Below are 21,363 nucleotides of genomic sequence, written 5' to 3'. Positions count from 1 at the left end.
TTATAGTATGTGCCTTACATGACAACTACCCTTCTTACAGCACTTGTACATAGGCCAATTAATACCTGTAGGCACAGCGAATGCTTTGATCTGGGTGATATTACTGTTACTGTGGGAGAGAGACAACCTATGTAACATCAGATCACATCTTCATGGTTATCCATTTTGCTAATAATTACATACAGTCTGGAACTTACCTTATGTGTGTAGCTGATTTTCAACCATTCAGGCTTATGTCCTCCAACAAGATACACAATGGAATTGTCAGCTGGACTTTTATACTGGGTTAGAACTAGTAGTTTCACGTCCACGGTTTCTTTTTTTTTAAATAAACTATTCAATTTATTGTTCAAAACATCAGTAAGAGTTGAGCCTAAGCTAAACTGTTTCAACCATATTGTTTCAAAATCAATAACAATAATAGCCTATAAACGAGGCAACTGACTTGCAATGCATGCTGGGAAGCAAACCTCAACATGAAATAAGAGACACCTTAGGCTACATTAGTTCCCCCCTCATTATGAAATACTTTTTACAGTTTTTCACCGTTTTTCTCAGTTGCTAAAACACTAAAACCCATTGGCTGAAGAAGGTTCTCAGTTGCCTGAACTCATTTAGCTAATTGTTCAGTCTTTTGTCAATACCTTAAACCATTTCACATGGTAAAACACAATTTGCAGATCCCACTTACACTTTTCAGCAAAACTCTAAACACATTCGCATTCTCAAAACACATTCTGAACTCTAATGCACATGTCAACCATACTGGTAAACACAAGTGACAACAATTACAGTTTTTTTCAATTGCTAAAACACAATTTCTGAAACCTTGCTCCATTTTCTTAAAGCATTAAACACAAAACCCTATTTACAAGCACTATTTACAAAACCTCTGACTCCTCTTGCAAAATCAAACTTTCGCCTCAAAACAGGAAACATCAAGTAGAAATTACTACTTTGCTTTGCTCTTTGCATTTTTTTGTTCTTCCTCCTCCTTGTACCTCTATTTTTACAGTATCCTGCATCTCACAAACTTGTCCTTTGATTCTTGTTCTTTGTTGATATGAACTTGCACCAGTCAAAATCTATTGAGCAGTCAGTACTGTAAACAAATGTAAAGCACAATGTTCAGGGCCATACGATTTGTTTACAGTATTGTACAGTATACAGCCTACAATGCACTGTAGTACAGTGTCCAATAAAAATCCTCTTTCTTGCCATCCTCCCCTTCCTCCTCATCCCCCACTTTGCATATGCACTCGTCTTCTTACATAGTTTCTTCTATCCATTTTCATTCCCACCTTCAACAACCTGTTTGCTCTCTGAACTGGCGTATATTGGTTTTGTCACATCATTTGAAACAAGTGAAATCAATTTTGAGTGGTTGTGTTTAATCGATGACATGTGTATGTCTATTTGTATTTCATTTTTGCCACTTGTGTTTACCAGTATGGATACAGAACATAAGCATTAGTGCAGAATGTGTTTTGAGAATGAGTGTTTAAAGTTTTTCTAAAAATTGTGTTTTACCATGTGAAATGGTTTAAGGTATTGACAACAGACTTTAGCTTAATGAGTTCAAGCAACTGAGAACTTTCTTCAGCCAATGGGTTTTAGTGTTTTAGCAACTGAGAAAAACTGTAAGTACTCATATATTTTAGATGTTACATGTACTGTACATATACTGTATATACTGTATCACCACATATGTATTGTGCATACATTGTATGTGCATGGTCTCATATATGTACATATATTGTGCATATACATATATCTTTACAAATATTACCAATACATTTCCCCATATACATCTGAATACATTATGGTATGGTATACATTTCTAACTAATTTGGGGCAGTCATGGCCTACTGGTCAGGACTTGAAACCGAAGGGTTGCTGGTTCGATCCCCGACCAATAGGTAAAATGCTGACCTGATCATGATGTTGTGGCACCATTCTTCATGGTAGCAAATGGCAACATCATCAGCTGACCAGTTCACAATGTTGTGGCAACATCACTCACAATACTACATGGCAATGTCATCGGCTGACGTCGCGGGGACGGTTCCCATGACACCAAATGGCAACGTCATCAGCTGACCCGTTTACAACGTTGTGGCAACATCACTCCAAATACTACATGGCAACATCATCGGCTGACGTCGCCGGTACATTTCCCACAGCACCAAATGGCAATGTCATCGGCTGACCTAATCACGATGTTGTGGCAACATCACTCCAAATACTACATGGCAACATCATCGGCTGATGTCGCGGGGACGTATCCCACGGCACCAAATGTCAACGTCATCAGCTGACCCGTTTACAACGTTGTGGCAACATCACTCCAAATACTACATGTCAACGTCATTGGCTGACGTCGCGGGGACATTTCCTGATACTAAATGGCAACGTCATCAGTTGACCTGATCATGATGTTGTGGCAACATCACTCACAATACTACATGGCAACGTCATTGGCAGACGTCGCGGAAACGTTTCCCACAGCACCAAATGGCAATGTCACCAGCTGACCTAATCACAATGTTGTGGCACCGTTCTTGACAGTACCAAATTGCAACATCATCAGCTGACCAGGTCACAACGTCGCTGCAATGTCACTAATGGTACCAAGTGACAACATTGTCTTGCAAAGTAGCTGTGACGTTGCAACAACGTAGCCAGAAGGTAATGTCGCTGTGACCAAATGACAACTTTATGGCGACGTTGCTGCAAGGTCATGTGTTAGCTGGGCGGTGGGGACAACATTTGTCCCCCTCTGCCCCTCATATTGATTAATGCTACTTCATATAAGTAAAGCGCTGCAACGTGAGAACCGTCTAGTAGGCTAGCCTACATAATAATCTGACATCAGAAACGCACCGTCACCGTCAGCACTCATGCTGCTGACACAGTGGCTGCGTGATTACTTAATTTGGCCTTGATCGTGCAGGACATTTCAGAATGTCGAGTGTGTAATCCATCATAAATGGCTAGTTTCAATGGAAAAGTTGGCTGGACAAATGAAAGAAAACGAGAAGGATTCAGTGAAGCATGTCGTCATATTTTAGAACCTTCAAAATTAGAAAACTGATGCAACTGAGATGGAGGACAACTGCACGTAGAGTAGAACGTATAGGCCTATTGTCCGAAGGAACATACATTAAATGAGGAGATATTTGCTGAATGTCACAAAAAGTGTTACAGAAATTGCTTGGCATCGCTTATTCAATGACTCTCTACCGAAACACCTGTAGTTTGCGGAGGACGAACGAGAAAGCACTCGTTTGATAAATCAGCCAGTAGGCTAGGCCTAGTAGACAAATAACTTTCAGAAATAATCTGTAGGCCTACTGCAAAAACGAATGTTGGTGGGTATTTAAACTATCTAGCGGGTGTATTAACAGCTGCAAGAAATAGAAGCTTCATGGTCTTTATGTTCTGGTTCGTAAATTATTTTCATAAAACTTCAAGTTGCCCTATAACTTTACTCTCCAAACTCTTCACTGCACTGTAGCCAATTAACTGACAGTATGATAGTAGGCTATTTATTTTCTGTAGGCTACAATAAACACATTTATTTTTTCAACTTTTGCAATATTACGCACTTGGCTACTGAACGCAAATCAGCAGGAGAGAGAATGCACGTAGCCTACGCGTGTAGCGCAATGTGTATGCTATTTGGTTACCAACTAACACTGTCCAATTCACTAACTTAAGACTTCAGTGCCATCATATACAACGTTTTTTTACACAACAAATACAGAAAGGATGGAGGCAGCAAAAGTAGTCATTTCAGATAGGGCAAGAACAAGGTGAATTTGTATGCTTGTCAAAACGTAGTCCTACCCTGCATTAGAGGAGCTGATCATCATACCAAGCACACTCGCTGTTTACAGTAAAGTCATACACCACGGTAAACTAAAACTAAAATGTTACAAAGGTGGCAAAATTAATATAGGCTATTATTAGCCATGACATTACTAGGCTATGAATCGTTCGTTAATTTTTAATTTTTTTTTTTTTTTTGGGGGGGGGGGGGGGTTACAAACTTATTAAAAATCATCCCCCCCTCTGGTTTTTACACAAATCGCACCCTGCATGTGCCTATCTTGCATGTGTACTAGTACTATCTTATCCTGATATGTATGTACTCATCTTTCTACCTTCGCCTCAGACTGGGCTCCACTTCTGAGCCAGGAATCTGCCCGAGGTGTTTTTTCCTGCCAAGGAGTTGTTTTTCCCTCCACCTGTCGCCTGAGTCCTTGCTCTCTGGGGATCAAGGTCCATGTTCAAATTGGGCACACCTTATTCTTACGCTATGGTGCTGCATGAATGCCACAGAATCGAATAGAAGATGTATGTTCACTGGTAAAATGTGATGCAGTACTGCTTCAGAGTGTCAGTTGGTAGTGTCAGATGTTGGTAGCCCTCTGCTTCCACTTGTGGTGTTTATTACCTTCCCTATAATGAGGACAGGTAAATAAGAGAGGCACATTAACTTTCCCTATAAAAGGTCCAGACACCCTACCGATGTACGTATGAGGCCTCTAAAACAAACTGTACAGGACTGGATTAGTTGTGGACTGCATATTATGCCCTACTTTCTCTGAACATTTCATTAACAAAACTAGCATATGACAATTAACAAAAAAGCTTTCAGTCATTATCAGTAATCAGGTGTTGTGTGGTCTGTCAAATGGAACAAACTCTATGCTATGTGTTGAATTGAAACAAATTAAAAAATTGCTGGCAAATTTTATAGGTGAGGTTTATGTGCGTATTTCTAATGCTGGTATGTACTGTATGTATGATAGCAGTCCAATTATCTCATATCTTTAACATGTTTGTTGAATCAAAGCTACCTATAAGAAAATCATCATTATTACAAGCATTCTAGTACGTTGAATTCAAGATCTCAGGAAGGTATTTTATTTTCTTTAAGCCATGTTCAAAGACTAATAACAAAAAGCACTCATCGAAACCTTGCTATAGTAGCAAAGTTTCCTTTTCTCTCCACCTCAGTGCTCATTGCCACTAAGAAGGTCACAGAGGGCTGTGTACACACACACACACACACACACACACACACACACACACACACACACCTCATCCCATCCTTATCGCCAATCACTGGCTGAAGCAGCTCTCCTTTAGAGGCTTATCAAGGCCACGAGCGCGGGCAGCTGTGTCCTGTTTGCTGGAGCCCTCTCCTCCTCCTGCCCAATTAGAGTCCTTGTAATAAAGCACTTCTCCTCTTATTCTTTGCTCCAGTGCTTGGAGTCTATTAAGCGTCAATGACGGCAAGAGGCAGTCATAAATAAACAGCCGAACCCCAGGGACAACAGACTGGATAATAGAGATCTAACAAGAGGCTAAGGGAACAGGATTTATTCTTCATGCTTTGGCTGGTGAGATGAAGCCAGTGGAGAGAGAGAGTGAGAGACAGAGAGAGAAAGAGAGATTTAAAAGGTTTGGTACAACTATGAGGCAAGTTGATGAAATGCATGTTATGTTGCTGCTAACACATATGTTGATGAGAGCTAGCTCTGTAGATTTATTATTGTTACTCATACTGTAGATAATTTAATTGAAACATAAAAATATAGCCACTTCCACTCAAAGTTGGTTAAAGGAAGTTATGACTGATTAGTTCATATTTGCCTTTACATGCATGCAAAGTTAACACAGGATTACAAACACCCAGAATCATATGACTCAGGCAGCAGTCACAGTTGAGGTGAGATCCACATCTGGGTCACCCTTGGAAGTATTAATGCATCCCCTTTTTCCTCAAAAAGAAGAGGATTGAACTAATGACAGACGGAACTAATCTCATCATCCCCCATCCTCCAACTCAACAGCAAGTCAAAAGGAGTTCAAAGGCAAAAACCTTGGAGAAAAACAGTGACTTGGCAACCATTAGCTGAGTTCTTAAAGGTCTCCCCTTCTTTATCTTCCTCTATCTCTCTCTCTCTCTCTCCCTCTCTCTTTTTCTCCTGCATCTCTCTGACTCGATCCCCCTAACGTTTGCAACCGTCAGAGGTTAATCTATGTTAAATCTTCTTTCATTACTATGCTCCACGGATAATGTTTTGCTTCGAACAGTCTCCCCTTAATGAGGGGGTGAGGCAAGGTCTGGGTGCTGTAAACAGATCGATAAGCTAGCCGTGCACATGTTACAGTTTTTCACAATTGCTAAAACACTAAACTCTATTCTCTGAACAAAATTCTCAGTTGCCTGATCACATTTCTTGAATCAATCAGCCTTTTGGCAAAACCTTAAACAGTTTTCACATATGAAACACAATTTGCAGACTCTTTTTGCAAAACTAGAATCACTACTGTAAAACATGCTTAGATGTGGTGGACTCTCTGCCCAGCTTCCCTCATTGTCAGGCCATGATTTATCACATGATCCACCAAAGTTTCTCTAATATCATCTGAAATATTGTTCTGTGCATAGCCTCTTCGACCACCTCCTACTCCTCTCTCTCTTTGTCCTCCTCTTCCTCTACCCCTTGCTCTCCCTGCCTCCATGCTTGCAAAAAGCTTGCAAAATTGCTCAACTGAGGCCTTTTTGTGGCTTGCTGATTGGTATTCAGTTTTGTACATGTAAGTAAGTATTTTCAGTAAGTGTTTTCAATCACCCAATGTGTTTTGTATTTTGAATAGATGTGTTCTCCCAATGGTACCCATGATATTTCAGTTATGGACAAAGTGTCTTATGTATGAAATTAGTGTGTAGTTTGCAGGAGCAAGGGTGTTGCAGAAAGGTGCAAGTGTGTTGCAGAATTGCAACTATAAAGTGCAAAGCAGCGCTTTTGTTTAAGGTATGGTTACACTGTGTTTACTGTAAGGTATAGTAACAAAAGCTTCAAGTTTTGTTGCTTTGGTCTAAGCATGTGTCTATAGTGTTCAAGCAATGGGCAAAGACTGTATTACATTTCTGGACACCTTACATGACATTCTCACTAATGTTCAAAGACCAGAGCAGACCAGATACAGTACTTCATCATATGGGACAATGTTACAGTAGTTTCCATAGGGCTGCTTTGGTCCGCAACTGGTTTACAGAACATCCACTCTTCACTGTACTCAACCTCCCCCCATACTCTCCATTCTTGAATCCAATTGAAGAGTACTTCTCTGCTTGACGCTGGAAGGTCTATGACCGTCATCCCCATCAACGCATAGCAGACATCCCAACCTGCAAAAAGTCATTTCAGGGAGGTATCACGAAGCCCCCCCCCAAAAAAAATAAAAATAAATAAATAACAATACTAAAAACCATAATAACAATACACCAAATAAGGAAGGCCTATATATAGTAGCCTAATTGTGAAAATAAAATATGTAGATCTTGCAGTTTGGTCTTCATGTAGCCTTGGCAATTAAGCCATCTAATATAGGCCTGAATAATATGCACATGAATTGACACTAGTTAAACTCACCTCAACATGTTTTTGCAATCATTGAACCCACCATGGGCAATGCTAACACTGTTACAAACAGTGCAGCATGCAAGACTAGGCCTATCATTATTTTTTACTCTTATAAACAAGGGTACACTTTGAAATGGGTCTTACATTTTCCTTTTTGGGAGGGACTGACTCTGTCGTGACTCTCCTGTTCCTAGATACACTGAACTGATTAGGATCAGGACCAGGATGCTCTCTGTCTTGGATGCACTCAGACACACATGATGCACCACCACCCCTCTCTCTCTCCCCTGTCGTGTGCGCGCTACACTCAGATGCACACGCGATTTTAGGTCTCCCTCTCGCGTGCGCGCTCTTGATCGCTCGCTCTAGATTCCGGGAGATTTTATTTAATTTGCGGGCGTCAGGGAGCCGCTATCAATATGCGGGAGACTCCCGGAACTTCCGGGAGACTTGGGATGTCTGGCATAACCCTTTTACAGGCAATGGAGGAGGCATGTGGTGTGGGAATATTGACCAGGCATTATGTCAGGCCTGGATACGGCATTCCAGAAGATATTTTTCCCGGTGCCTTGGACTAAAAGACATTGCGAAATTTTGTGGCCGGACCCAGGGAAATTACACGATGTAGACAGCTTTTTTTGTCTCAGTGAAATTATTACTATTTTGTGTTTCGACTTGGAAAAAAACACTTCTGTTTGTTTTGATGTGTGTAAATAAACACCAATACTTGATGTTTGGATCCCTGTATGTTTACAGAACTATTACAAAAGTATGACCTCAAACTGACATAGCCTACCTTGTGCACAGAGATAACAAAAGCCAGATGTGTTTTTTATTCATACCATCAGTGTGTAGTTGGTGCATTGTGTGCTTATTAATGTGATGGCTTGTGTTAACTGTTTGATACGAAAATACAATTTTTACGAAGGTGTGAAGAGTCAAGCTAGGTTTAATAGTGTGGGGATCTACACAGACAGGCACACAACATAGCTGCATCACATCCACACAACACCCAGGATCACATGATGTCTTGGGAAGTCACATGACCAATTAGGAAGTGATAAGTGTTTGCTGGCTGCAAGTGAGATTGGTGCTGGACACTGTTATGCGAGTTGGGCTCCCTTTTCATGCAGGTACTGTTGGTCATGGTAGAGCATGTTTAATCACTGCTATTTGAATTTTAATACTTATTTATTTCATTTTATCAGGGTAATTTCTAGAAGGTTGTGTCTACTCTTCACGGAGGACACAGGCTTCTGCATGGAGTTTTAACATTTGTTGTGATCACCTAATTGTGACCTGAGCTGCTGGGCTACATTGGTAAATTCCTTAATATGCACATTTTCCATTGAATGTTTTATACCTGCATTGGAACATGTTTTAAACTACCTACTCTGTCCGTAGCAATGGAACATTCACCTTTTTGTTTTCATGTGTCAATGAGCTGTGGGACAGTTGAGCATACTGAAAAGTAGGCCTATATTTTCTAGCTATGTTTGAGTGGACTATGCTATGTTTAATGAGGCTGGCAACTAACATTCTTGTTCTCTCCTGAAAAGGGACCAGGCCAGCCACTGTTTTCCTGTAATTAATATGCATTTCTTTATTGTGTTTGTTTGTTTGTATGGTTATCTGTGATTTTGCCTGTGGGCCTACCACCCATGTGTCCCATTCGTAGTAGCATTGTACATTAATTAGTGGTGCTATTGATGCTGGTGGTTCTCCTCCCTAACTATGTCTTCTGATTAGGCTATCCCTGTACAAGGCTGGATCCACGCTGAGGCTTTGCCCCTCCTTGCCAAGGGACCACATTGGGAGACACTGTCTTGGTGTGTACTATAACTTCAACACTGTGATATTTTGTAGTGGTATCTAAAGACCTTAAGTGTGTAGCACTTGCTGCAGCAGAACAACACGTGTGATATTTTGTAGTGATATTTGAAGATCTTGAGTGCTATGTTGCATGCTTCGTCTGGTGTTGGGTTGCTGTCTCCTGTTTTTCTGTCTCACCAGGGTCCTCCTGAGCAGGGGTTTTGCATTGGCTGATCCGACCTTCATAGACTGAGGAAAATCCACCAGTTGTTTATAGCCGTATTTTAAGATCTATCCTTATAACTTTTCTACACCTTTTGTTCTAAATTGTAATAAATTTGAAATACATTTACATATCTGCCTCTTGTCAATTGTCCCTTTGCGGGGGAAATATAGAATTAGCCACACTACATTCAGGGGAAGATTTGTGGGTCCTCCTGCCCATCATCAGGGGGTGGCGTAATCGGACTGTAAAGAAGGTATACCACTTGACCGGTACCACAATAGCTTTTGCAAGAGAACTACACTGTTTTGCTGATTTGGTGAAATGGTTTCTTATTTGTGTGTAGAGTTTTGCAAAAATAGCCAATAGTTACAAAAAATGTGCTTACTGTAAGCAATCAGAAAAAAATCTAACAACGGAAGAACACCAAGGACCTGCAGGACCAGTGGGGTCCAAGGGACGGCGAGTTTATGGAAGAACTGAATCACCTAATCACCACCATTACCAGTTCTTTCAAGTCAGTAATCCACACACAATTCACTCTCTAAAATAGTATATCTGCGTCTTCAGTAACATGTCCTCATGAACAGCATATGATATGACTCGTATCCGCCCAACATGCAGTACAATGGTGACCCTCTTAGTTGCCATGACACTAATAGGGTATACCATAATGCATAGGCTGGTATGGTAGAGTACTGTTGATATGATGAATAACAGCCTAAAATAGCCTACCAGGTCTCGGTCAAAACACCACCCATTCTGTACATGCATAAAATAATACATACTTACATAGAAATTATAAACTAGAAAAAAATATTTTTATTGCTGAAAGTGTTTTTATAGTTATCACGTAATATGGATTTACACATTGATATGCTCAGCTCTTGCTCTCCAGGGTTGTAGCTGCCTGGAATCAGTGATTTTATCTGCCCATTTCTGGATTCATCTGAGCTGAGTGTTCATAATTGGGATAACTTGTTCATCATTAGCCATGCTACGTTTGACTAATCACAATGTATCCTCCTGACCCAACCCATAGACTTGTGTCCTCTATAGTGGACATAGGTGGTTGTAGATGCATACCCCTTTACCCCTTTGAGCTATTCTATCAATGTATGTGGTCTTTTGTAAAGAGGACATTCTGGGCTTTCTAATGCTATATCATGTGATTGGCTGGGTTGCTGGGAACCTCCTCTTTCTTTTTCTCAAAAATGGCTGACATCAAAACAAGCACATTTTATGGAAGGAGGAGAGATATGTCAAATATTGTCTATTTATTATGCATTTATTATGATGGTGATATGTTCTTGCTAATGCAAATGTTAGGAATCATATGATTAATTCTGAAAGAAGTGAAGTTATTTACATTTTGAGATAATAGTAAGAAGAGAATTCTGTATAGGATGAATGAGGGGGTCAGATTTGGAGCTCTCATGAGTGAGTGAAACAGAGATGTGTACTATGAACCTGTGCCTCAAGAAGATGGGAAGAAAAGTAAGACTAAAAAAAGAATTATTGCAGATGATAGAAAAACATGAAAATGAAACCAATAATCCAGAAAAAACAAATGTTTTTTTTATTGTGGTCTATTTTTGTGGTTACCTTTTCATACTAAAACAGTCCTTTTGTCCACCACAGTGGACATGCTATAAAATTAAATGTAAAAAATTAAAATAAATGTAAAAAAACTGTAAGATGTTTTTTTTTAATCCTAAATGGATAGGAAATGACAAAAAAAAATTTGGAGGGCACTTTTTTCTTGGTTTATTACACATCTTAATGCTAAAAGATACTACATAATGTCACCAAGCATATCTAAGCAATTTTTCACATAGATCTCTGTTTGTAGAGGTCACGAGTGCTGTCGGTACGAACAAACCCGAAAACAATCGTTTTTGCCTAGCTTCAGTTGCTGCAGCCAACAGCTAAAGCTATCAGGCAGCTACAGCGCTACCCTCTGGGGTTCATCAACATGGGAGCTTAAGTTGGTGGCTGCAGTAACTCGAGCTATAGGTAAAAACTATTAACCCTTTAATGCGCAAGCTAGATAATAGATATTTGTATGTTCCTTAGCTATATTTATTGAAAGTGATTTATTTTATCATTCAATATTGCTTGTATTTATCAAGATAAAGATTTTTAATTGCTACATATAGCAGCGAAGCGGCGGTCATATAGGTTTAGTCAGATTTTTTTTTTCTTCTTTTTTTTTCTTTTTTTCTTTTTTTTTTTTTCTTTTCTTTTTCGCATGCCCAAATTTCCGTCAATGATTCCCGGGACACTGAAAGACCGGGGTACACAAAACTTGGTGGGCATGTAACCCCACATGGATAGCATGGAACCATCATTTTTCGTTTTGATCTGTAGCCCCCCCACTGGACTGGACCCCCCGAAAGGAGGGTAGGGCAGACACAGTTTTCTGTGAATATCTTGAAAATCGTAGGGTTTAGGAGGCCCATTTTCTTTTTTGTATGTTGATCTCAAGGGGCCATGTCAACCCATTCCATAACCACTCATTTTATGTATAGCGCCACCTAGTTAAACACAAAAAAGTAAAAATGAGGTGTTGTAATTGAAGGTATCTGTGACCTAACATAGTCAAAACTGCACGAAATTGGAGGTGTAGGATCATTATGACACCCTCTGTATGCACGCCAAGTTTTGTGGAATTCCGTTCATGGGGGGGCCACACAATAAATTAATTTATGTTACTATACACCAACTGGCCTGTAGGTGGCCGGAGACAGTTTTCTGTGAATATCTCGAGAACCGTAGGGCCTAGGAGGTTCACCTTTTTTATGTATGTTGGTCTTAAGGGGGCATGTCAACCCATCCCATTACCACTTATTTCATGTATAGCGCCACCTAGTTAAAAATTAAAAAGCAAAAAATTAGGTGTTTTCATCACAATATCTCTGGCTGACAAGGTCAAAACTACACGAAATTAAAAGTGTAGGATCATTATGACACACTCCGAATGCATGCCAAGTTTTGTGTACTTTCGTTCGTGGGGGGCCTTACAATAAAATATTTTTTTTCCGTATGTTTGCCTCCAGGGGTCATGTTAACCCATTTCATGTGCACACATGTGCACAAACAGATACACACACACACACACATACATTCACAGTAATCATACGTATGACACATACTCACACAGTAGACATATGTACGCTTGCATGCACAGGCACATACGCAGGCACACACACAAGCACGCACACACACACACACACACACACACACACACACACACACACCCACACACATAACATAAACATGTACATGCACACATGCAAACAATTCAATAATTTCTCAGAATTATTAACAGGCAAGATGGAGGTGGGGTTGTGTAAAATTAATTTTACATGTGAAATCTATGAACTAATCATGTTTTGGTACTTGTTGTCTAGCAGATATCAGTGAGAATTGAGTGTGGATAATGCAATTTAGTGAGACAGTTAGAATCATATAGGCCTTTCAGCGTGATTTATTTTTGTGGAAAAAATGTGCTGGACTGGGTGGCGGTCATATTTTGTACCGCTCTGCGGTACATCTAGTTACTTTTAGTGTCATTGGTAGCTGGTCAGATCTCTTCCTTTTCTTTTGACCATCATGTCTGATATCACATTGTGACTGTGGTTTCTTTGTCCCACATCTTTTCATATCAATATAGCTCTGGAGGTCAGACGTGTCCTTCATGCATGTGCTTCTTCATATGTGTCATGAGAATACTTAACCTAGTTCCATTTTGAACATCCCTCCACCGATACAATCAGGATGCTGATCAGTTAAACTGCTATTGGTATTGAGGGGTGACAAAATGCAGCACTCTGGACCAGGGAACCATGAGAAATATTTATGTTATCTGCATAGATGTGTAGACATACTAATGAAAGCAGGGATAGAGATGGCCCATGTGTCCATAGTGCTTTTGTCCAATGTACTGGATGCACTTGATGCATATACTAATTGCACAATACCCTGATAATAAGCAACAAGCTTGTCATACCACACAGGATAAGCAGTGTAGAGGTCACTTCTTTCTTCCTAACACATAGGCTGAATCCCAAGACCCCCTAAGTTGTGAACCCTCAAAAACAGAACTGACATTAATAAATTTCACGTTTGGCCTGATGGCAGATAAGTCTTTGAGGGTTCAGGGCTGAGGGAGGGATATTGAGATTCACCCATTACTTACAATTAAAATATGTTGAAAAAGGAATCCAAACAGAGCCACAAAAGGGCATCAGAGAGGAAGGACAAGTGAAGTGGAAGAGGAGCTAGAGCTGCACAGAAACCAAGAATACTAAAAGTTGGAAGCTGTGTTTCCAATGCACTAAGGCTGTGTACAAGGGCAAACATGTAATGGTAATTTGCAAGTGTCATGTAGTGCTGAAATGGCCATTTATTGTACCCATGTGTTTTACTTAATCAGCTTCAGTTTATTTGGACACATACTTCAGATATAGTATATCTCAATATGTGTGATTGGTTATTAGTGATGTCATGTGTGACAAAGTGAGATATGATAGATGAAATATGTGCATTTCACATATTTCAACTATAGTATGTGTTATTTTGTTTAAAACAATTACAACCTAATACTTTTATCAAAGTAATTGTTTTAATATATCTTGTTTTTGCTTCTAATCAAAAGTGCACACAGGTGTCACATTTGACATATGTCTGTAAACTTGATTTAGTAATAGAAAAAACTATATTTGTAATTATTTGAAGTAATCAAAAAGATTTTTACTGAAGAACTGCAAAATGAACTGCAATATTCAATGATACATACATTATTTCACTAGATATAGCAAAGGAATACGCAGCCTAGTATGAAAAACTATAGGAAATGAATGCGGGTAATTTTTGACCCATGTCTGAAAACTGGACGAAGTAATGAAAAAACTGTGTTGTTGTTAATGTAGTATGTATGAAAAAGTTAAAAATTATGATTTGTAATAATCAAAAACAAGATATTACATTTATATGGAAAAATGAAAATAAAGATATGTAATGGTTAAAAACAAGTTAATTGAGGAATTCATGGAATACTGGATGATGAAATAAATTTTTCGCAAAAATATTCAACATTTTAAGTCATCCGGGTCACTTTTGACCCAGGTTATGCATACTCGTTGACCTTGACAAATGGAGATCTATGTGAAAAATCACCTTTGCCTCTGACTTCTAATAGGGTGTTGATTTATGTCCGAAAGATTATAACTTTTTTAATAGCAGCAATGCAGTTACCTTTGATGTGGATGTACAGATTGAAATATCTGTGGCTATATCCAACAAATATCTTTAGTCTATATTACTGTCAACTAATATAGCTACAGAAGCCTGATGAACTTATGAAACACAAATAGCGAAGCAACTGTTTTTTTAGTTAAAGTGTGTCAAAAAGAATTAACAAGACTCATTTTGTATTTGTGTGGTTGATGCTGATTTTAAGTGAGGGCACCAGAATGGGGGCTGTGTGAAGCCGAATCTGAATTGACATTTATTTGCATGACTTTGAAGGCAGCTGTGTCCTGCTGCCCCTGTGTTTCATCTCTGATTTGCTTCTCTCTCTCTCCCCCCAGTCTGGGGTTGAGTCAGGCTGCATCAGCTGCTCCTTCAGCAATCAGTGGCCAGATGCATTCCTCACTCCGTTTGTGACAGAGTGGGCCGCCAGTTGATTGATTTGGACTCTTATCTCGGTCCTGCCCAGTTCTGCGAGTCGGAAGCACAAATTGTGAATTGCGCAGAAAGTTTTGGGTGCCTTGTGTGTGGTGGCTCTGTCTATGCAATTATTGACAAACTTATTTTGGACTGTTTTGCCCCTGGATATTGCACTCAGTGGTATTGTGGTCTTATAAAAGGCTAGATAAAATATCCCTACTGGGAATGGATTTTTTTGCAGCATTTTAAATCTATTTATTTGTTACTAAATGGTTTGTTTCTAATGGCAAAGCAATTTCTCCACAAACTCAAGGTTCCTGTCCAGGACAATAATGTAAGGCAAACTTCTTGCCAGGTCCACCCCCGCCACGTTAGTAATTCTATAACAGAGGAACTGATTCCAAAGGCACCAAACATACAGAATAAACTACTATGGATGATAAACAGTATCTAATCGGTCATTTTTTTTTTCAAGATTAGCAATGAGTCACCTTACCACTTTAGTTAAGGATGGAAATAAGAATGGAAATAAGACAGGAAGCCACACTGCCTGTCTGAAACCACACTAACATGATGAGTCAAGGGGTTATCTAGCCTTTTTACTGAGTCAAGAGTAAGTACCAAAGAGCAAGTACCAATGCAATCTCTGGCCATTACTTTAATGTTAACATTACTATAAAGATGACTTGCAGGTCCTGTCACTATAATATGCAATGCCAGATACTGATTTGGAAGCCAGCAGTCACCGTGACTCAGCATCTAATCTTCTACAAAGGCCAAATGCTCTTCATCCACCGCACTCTCCTGTCTGAGCGGCCTTGTCATGTTTTGAAAACCCCCTGCAGCACGTCCAAGCACTCCACATCACGTTAAGTCCATGGAGTTGCCGGGGCCACGCAAGTGGATGGGAGCGGAAGGCTACCTGTCCACATCGCCCTTCAGTGCACCTTGGTCGTGCGTGTCTGGTCGGAAAGAGCAGACACAAAGTGAGGCCCTCTCAGGTGTGAACTGATGTGTCCAGACAGATCGAGGGGATGAGTGGTGAAAAATTCATTCTCTGGTGTGGCGGGGGGGGGGGGGCGTGGACCGAAGCAGCGCCTGTAGCACTCGCCCCAGCACACACCGAGCAGCTCCATCTACCACCAACCTAATTGCCCCCACACGTAAAAAGAGAATAAAATGATGCAGTGACGCGGCACACATTACACAATATTTCAGCATTCTATATTTATGCCGTCTCGGGTGGGGCTAGAAAGGAGAGAGTGTGTCGGGGGGAGGAAGAGAAACAGAAAGAGAAGTGTTGTGCGGTGAGTTTCAATGTGACATTGCCTGCACGCTGCGGTTGCCATGGGACCCACGTGAGACAAAACGTCAGGCAAACGTAACCTTTGTCAATACCGCTTAACAATGATTGCACCTCAAGGGCTCTTGTCATATAGCGGTGACTGTGTCTGTGTAAGAATTAGTTTCGACATGTTTATCATAATGGGGGGGCAGCTAAGAGCTGATGATATGCAAGTTTTCTCCCTTGGGTCTGTGATACACACCTTAGCCTATCACTTTCCATTTCCATCAATAGGAAACATATCTGTGGGAATACGAACAGACACGATGAGAGGTACCCTTTGACTTCGACGAGCCTGACACGTTTCCGACCCCCCATGAAGATGTACAACTGGAAATGGCGAGATGCCGCTGCCTTGCAATATGAAAAAAGGTGTATAATTCCCATTTGCATAGCTCTCACTGTTTGTTAACCTCTGTGTCAGTTACCCACACTAGCCTCTTTGTTCTCCACTTCACTCCTAGTTCTTGTTGAGCACCAACTGGAAGAAGCTGGCACATCAGGCATGCACACCGACTGTGAAGTGTCTTTATCAGGACTCTTTCAGGTGGTGAGCACCCCTAGTCCTTGTTTGAGCTGCAACTACCACTAGCATCATGTAAATGAGCTACTTTTATGTAAACAGCACATATGTGTGTAGCATGAAGGCCAGTGTAAATATGGAGACGTTCATATTTTCATATTTTATTTCTGTGAGGTATCCTGTGTGCAATTCTGCTGAAAGCTTTGAGTCAACAAGGACATATCATTGTATGTTGTGAACGCTTCACAAATTACGTATCAACACCTTGTGTTGTTTTGCTGTTTTTTTCTTCTCTTGTTTACCGAACAGTTTCTTGAGTTCACAGCATTTGATTTTTGTCAGGTTTGTCAGGCATACACACATGCCTTGTTGTGGTGTTGGGTAAAGCTTCTTGTAAAACTATCGAAAGGTATTGTAGTTCCCTGGATAGTGAGAACAAATTTATATGGGCTTGCTGTGCCATGCCAATTTTTTCTCCTCTAGGTTGAAGTCAACACAAATACTCTGTTTAAAGTTCTATAAGGCTTTACATTCGGAAGCCCTCACAACTGTACAACACTCGTTTGTCTGCCTTACAGCACTGCTGCCTGTGCTGAGAACATCCCACTCTTTTGTCAAAACTGACAAGCTCATCACTGAAACACAAACACACACACACACACACACACACACACACACACACACACACACACATACACAAACTTTGTTAATGCTATGAAGTCAAGCTTGTGGGAAAAGTGAAGTTACCCATTTGACTTGACAAGAGGTACAAGCGGAGCTCTGTTCCTCAGCTCCTCAGGCCTCAACTGCTGCCAGTATCCAGTATCTGAGAGCCCAAGGCTGTCAACAGAGTGATGATAGCCTCTCAAATGAACAGCATGAGAGCAATTATACATTCTTACCACAGTAGCAATAGCTGTCTAAACCAGTAGCAATAGCTGCCGAAACATACATACTGTAAAGCACACGGTAGAAAATAACAGAAAACATTGAGTGTTTGACAGGATTTTTTTGTTCAGACTTACTGCATTGTGCAAGCTCATATTATATTGACAGGTTGAAATATAATGATGAAACATTCACATTTTATACACTCAGTCTATAACCACCAATAATCAACTACTAATATTATAGTTTGAGTGTTGTGTTCTTATCAGAAAAACCTTGTAAATGTGTCAAAGTAGTATCAGTTGAACAGAAAATGTACTTCAGAGGAAGGATATTTTAAAACAGGGCAAGTAATTAAGCAACCACTCCAATCAAAAATCACATTTATCTATCTGTGTGTGTGTGTGTACTGTTACACATTGAAATTTGGTTTATTGCACTATGCTCAGTAATAGTGTACCATTTATGGTAATTCTGGTACCTAAAATCGTCAGTTTTGTCATCAGAGCATTGACTTCTGTTTGAACACAATCCTGAGTTACAAATTATGATAGACCCACTAAATACACTCACTGGTCAAAAGTTTAGGATCACTTAGACATTTCCATTCCACTCCATACCAGCTGAGATCAGTTGCATTGATCACATTCAGATCACATTACAGTATGTGCTTACATAATTGCAGAAGGGTTCTCCAATGTTTTCTCAGTTAGCCTTTTAAAATGATATCAGATTAGTAAACAGAATGTGCCTTTGGAACATTGATAATGGGCAATGTAGCCTAGATATTGCATTATTAAAGATCAGCCATTTCTTTCTACAACAGTCGAAGTATATATACTCTTTTGATCCCGTGAGGGAAATTTGGTCTCTGCATTTATCCCAATCCGTGAATTACTGAAACACACTTAGTACACAGTGAGGTGAAGCACACACTAATCCCGGCGCAGTGAGCTGCCTGCAACAACAGCGGCGCTCGGGGAGCAGTGAGGGGTTAGGTGCCTTGCTCAAGGGCACTTCGGCCGTGCCTACTAGTCGGGGTTCACACCGGCAACCCTCCGGATACAAGTCCGAAGCGCTAACCAGTAGGCCACGACTGCCCCATATGTTTATGGTTGTCCTTTTTCTTTGACTCCAGGCAAAATTCTTCATGTCAGACTGGATGTCAGAACACATTTAAACATGATAACTTTCTAACATGAAATGCCATATTGTCATCTACTTTGAGACTATTCAAATTACAGTATATGTGTAATGTAAAATGTAAAATGTACAGTATATCAGCAATGATGCATGCCACATTCTTCCTCCTGGATGACCCAGATTCTAGGTGGCACTATAGCAAAAATGAAGTAAGGCCATGTGTATGAAGGGCTTTCATGACTCTAAATAAACAAATAAAGTCATGATGGTTATATTTGTAGAGTTTTGTTGCTTAAGGTAAAAAATGGAAACTATTTAGGTATTCTAAAGTTAATATTTTTCCTTGGCCCATTTATGGCTGCTGGCAGCTACAATATATAAGATGTTATGCTCTATCTGTTTCTCATCACAACAATAGCAACGACTGATAATGGGAATCCTTTTAACTTCTTAGCAGTGAGCTACCTTTGAAGCATTGCCTGGAACTCAGCCATTGAAGATGATGAGAACTCACCAGGCGAAAGCACATCCCCAGAAACATTTCTCATTTGACAGATGCTTTTATCATAATCAAATGTGTTGTACATATATACATCTCCATCAGAATGGATGCCCACCGGGTATCAACTACATGACTTTTGTGTTGTTAGCACTTTGTTCTAGAGGAATTGAGACTCTACATCCTCCCTCCTAATTTGAGGTGATTGTTGCTTATACTGGTCATTCTTGTAAACACTTGTGTCTTATCTAGCCGACACTTTCACCTAGTTTGAAGTTTATTAATAGGATAGACCTCTTGAGATGGGCCATCTCTTTTTCGAGGTGGTTATTCATACACACACAAAAATCAAAAATTCAATTCAAATCCCTCACTCTGGGCTATAGTCTATGGTCACTCCAGGTATACTGCAAAAAAGGGTGGGGAAAAGAACACCATTAACTTCCTTGCTACCTTTTAATATGCAAATCATCAGTCTGAGTTCATACGACATCATTGTTTTGTAATCGGGATACTCTTTTAGCATGTTATGCCACCACTGCCTCCTCTGTCCAGGAATAATTCTCTAATCAGCCATTAGGCTAATGGTCATCAATACTACACCTGGTGCCATGCAATGCTTTCGATCAATTCAATCAATGAGACACTCTCATAAACACAGAAAAACATATTTTTCATTTTGTATGCAACAACAATCACATGACATGCCCAGGCAGTAAATCATTTCCTCACCTTGCTTCACCCAATTGATATCTTTTCAGAAATACATACAGGGTTGTTGTGTTTACCTAAATCACTGTCTTTTGTGATAACAAACAATGTTTTCTATGACAATGAAATCAATATATTTTATGTTTTTTCTCTGAAAGTCTTCATTGTAAAATATAATACACATAATTGTTGGCTTGCGTGCATTTTTTCCCTAACAATTTTCACATGCATTGGACAAGGGTACCTTATTATGATGGAAATTACACTTGCATGAGATGCGTCTTCACAGCGAAGGGCTTGTCTAGTGTGGTGTTGCTGGTGATATCACGTATGTCTTGCTTTAATTTAAATGGTCCTTCGACCACAGACCCCATGTAGCTTGCCTGAAGGGTTTTTGTGGTGGGTTTAATATTTCAGTGTGCAACTGGACCATCTGGCCTCTCTCAGCCCAATCTGGTACAAAGTATAGAGTCCTGTCTTATTCTCATCCATCTTTCTCTCTCTCTCTCTTTATCTCTCTCTGTCTTTCCCTCATGCCATGTTGTCCTTCATGGGAAATAACTGCTCTGTATTTCCTCAAATTAGTCAGAATTAGTCAAAAAAATGATTTATTTGGCCAAGAGAATTACACAGAAAGACTCTTCAAATCAGCGCTAGAGATGGGCGGATGATGCTGGCTGGTGTCTGCCACTCTTGCGATGTGCTTTCATGACTGATTTGAACACATTGTTGCTTGAGTTGAATATTGGGTTCTGGAAGATATCGAATTGGCTGTAATAACAATTTACTGTATTCTGCTACGTAGAGCACTGTAGCTCGCCACAGAGTAGATATCACCAGCGCTGTTTCACACGGATGGATAAAAGGATCTTAACAATGTGTTTAGTCCATCTACATCTTCCGTGATAACAGATGTATTTTGAGTTTCTTTTACCCAATCTCGGAAAACTTTTATAGCCCAAGCAGTTTTATTTTTTGTATTTTTCTTGTGTCGGTTTTCCTCTATTTTGTTAACCTCCTTAGCTGTTAGCTGTTTATGCCTCTTAGCACTGGTCCACCAGCGCTCAAAATCCCCATACTCGGCCATATTGTTGACATAGC

The 21,363-nt window shown here is 40.0% G+C and overlaps 1 long non-coding RNA gene across 1 annotated transcript; it reads left to right on the top strand.

Moving 5' to 3' along the window:
• Positions 1-8,512: 8,512 nt before the first annotated feature.
• LOC143123804 (uncharacterized) lies at positions 8,513-9,611 on the top strand. Its single transcript, XR_012986907.1, has 3 exons — positions 8,513-8,578; positions 8,654-8,765; positions 9,195-9,611. It is a non-coding gene; the product is annotated as an uncharacterized LOC143123804 (long non-coding RNA).
• The last annotated feature ends 11,752 nt before the right edge of the window (positions 9,612-21,363 follow it).

Source organism: Alosa pseudoharengus, unplaced genomic scaffold (genome assembly GCF_046254945.1).
Source record: "Alosa pseudoharengus isolate Yale_2024_CS ecotype anadromous, Long Island Sound unplaced genomic scaffold, YU_APseudo_1.1 YU_APseudo_1.1_scf_15, whole genome shotgun sequence".
Classification (NCBI taxonomy): Eukaryota; Metazoa; Chordata; class Actinopteri; order Clupeiformes; family Clupeidae; genus Alosa; species Alosa pseudoharengus.
The sequence above is the reverse complement of the archived record's forward strand: the minus strand, read 5'-3'. Positions and strand labels throughout refer to the sequence as shown.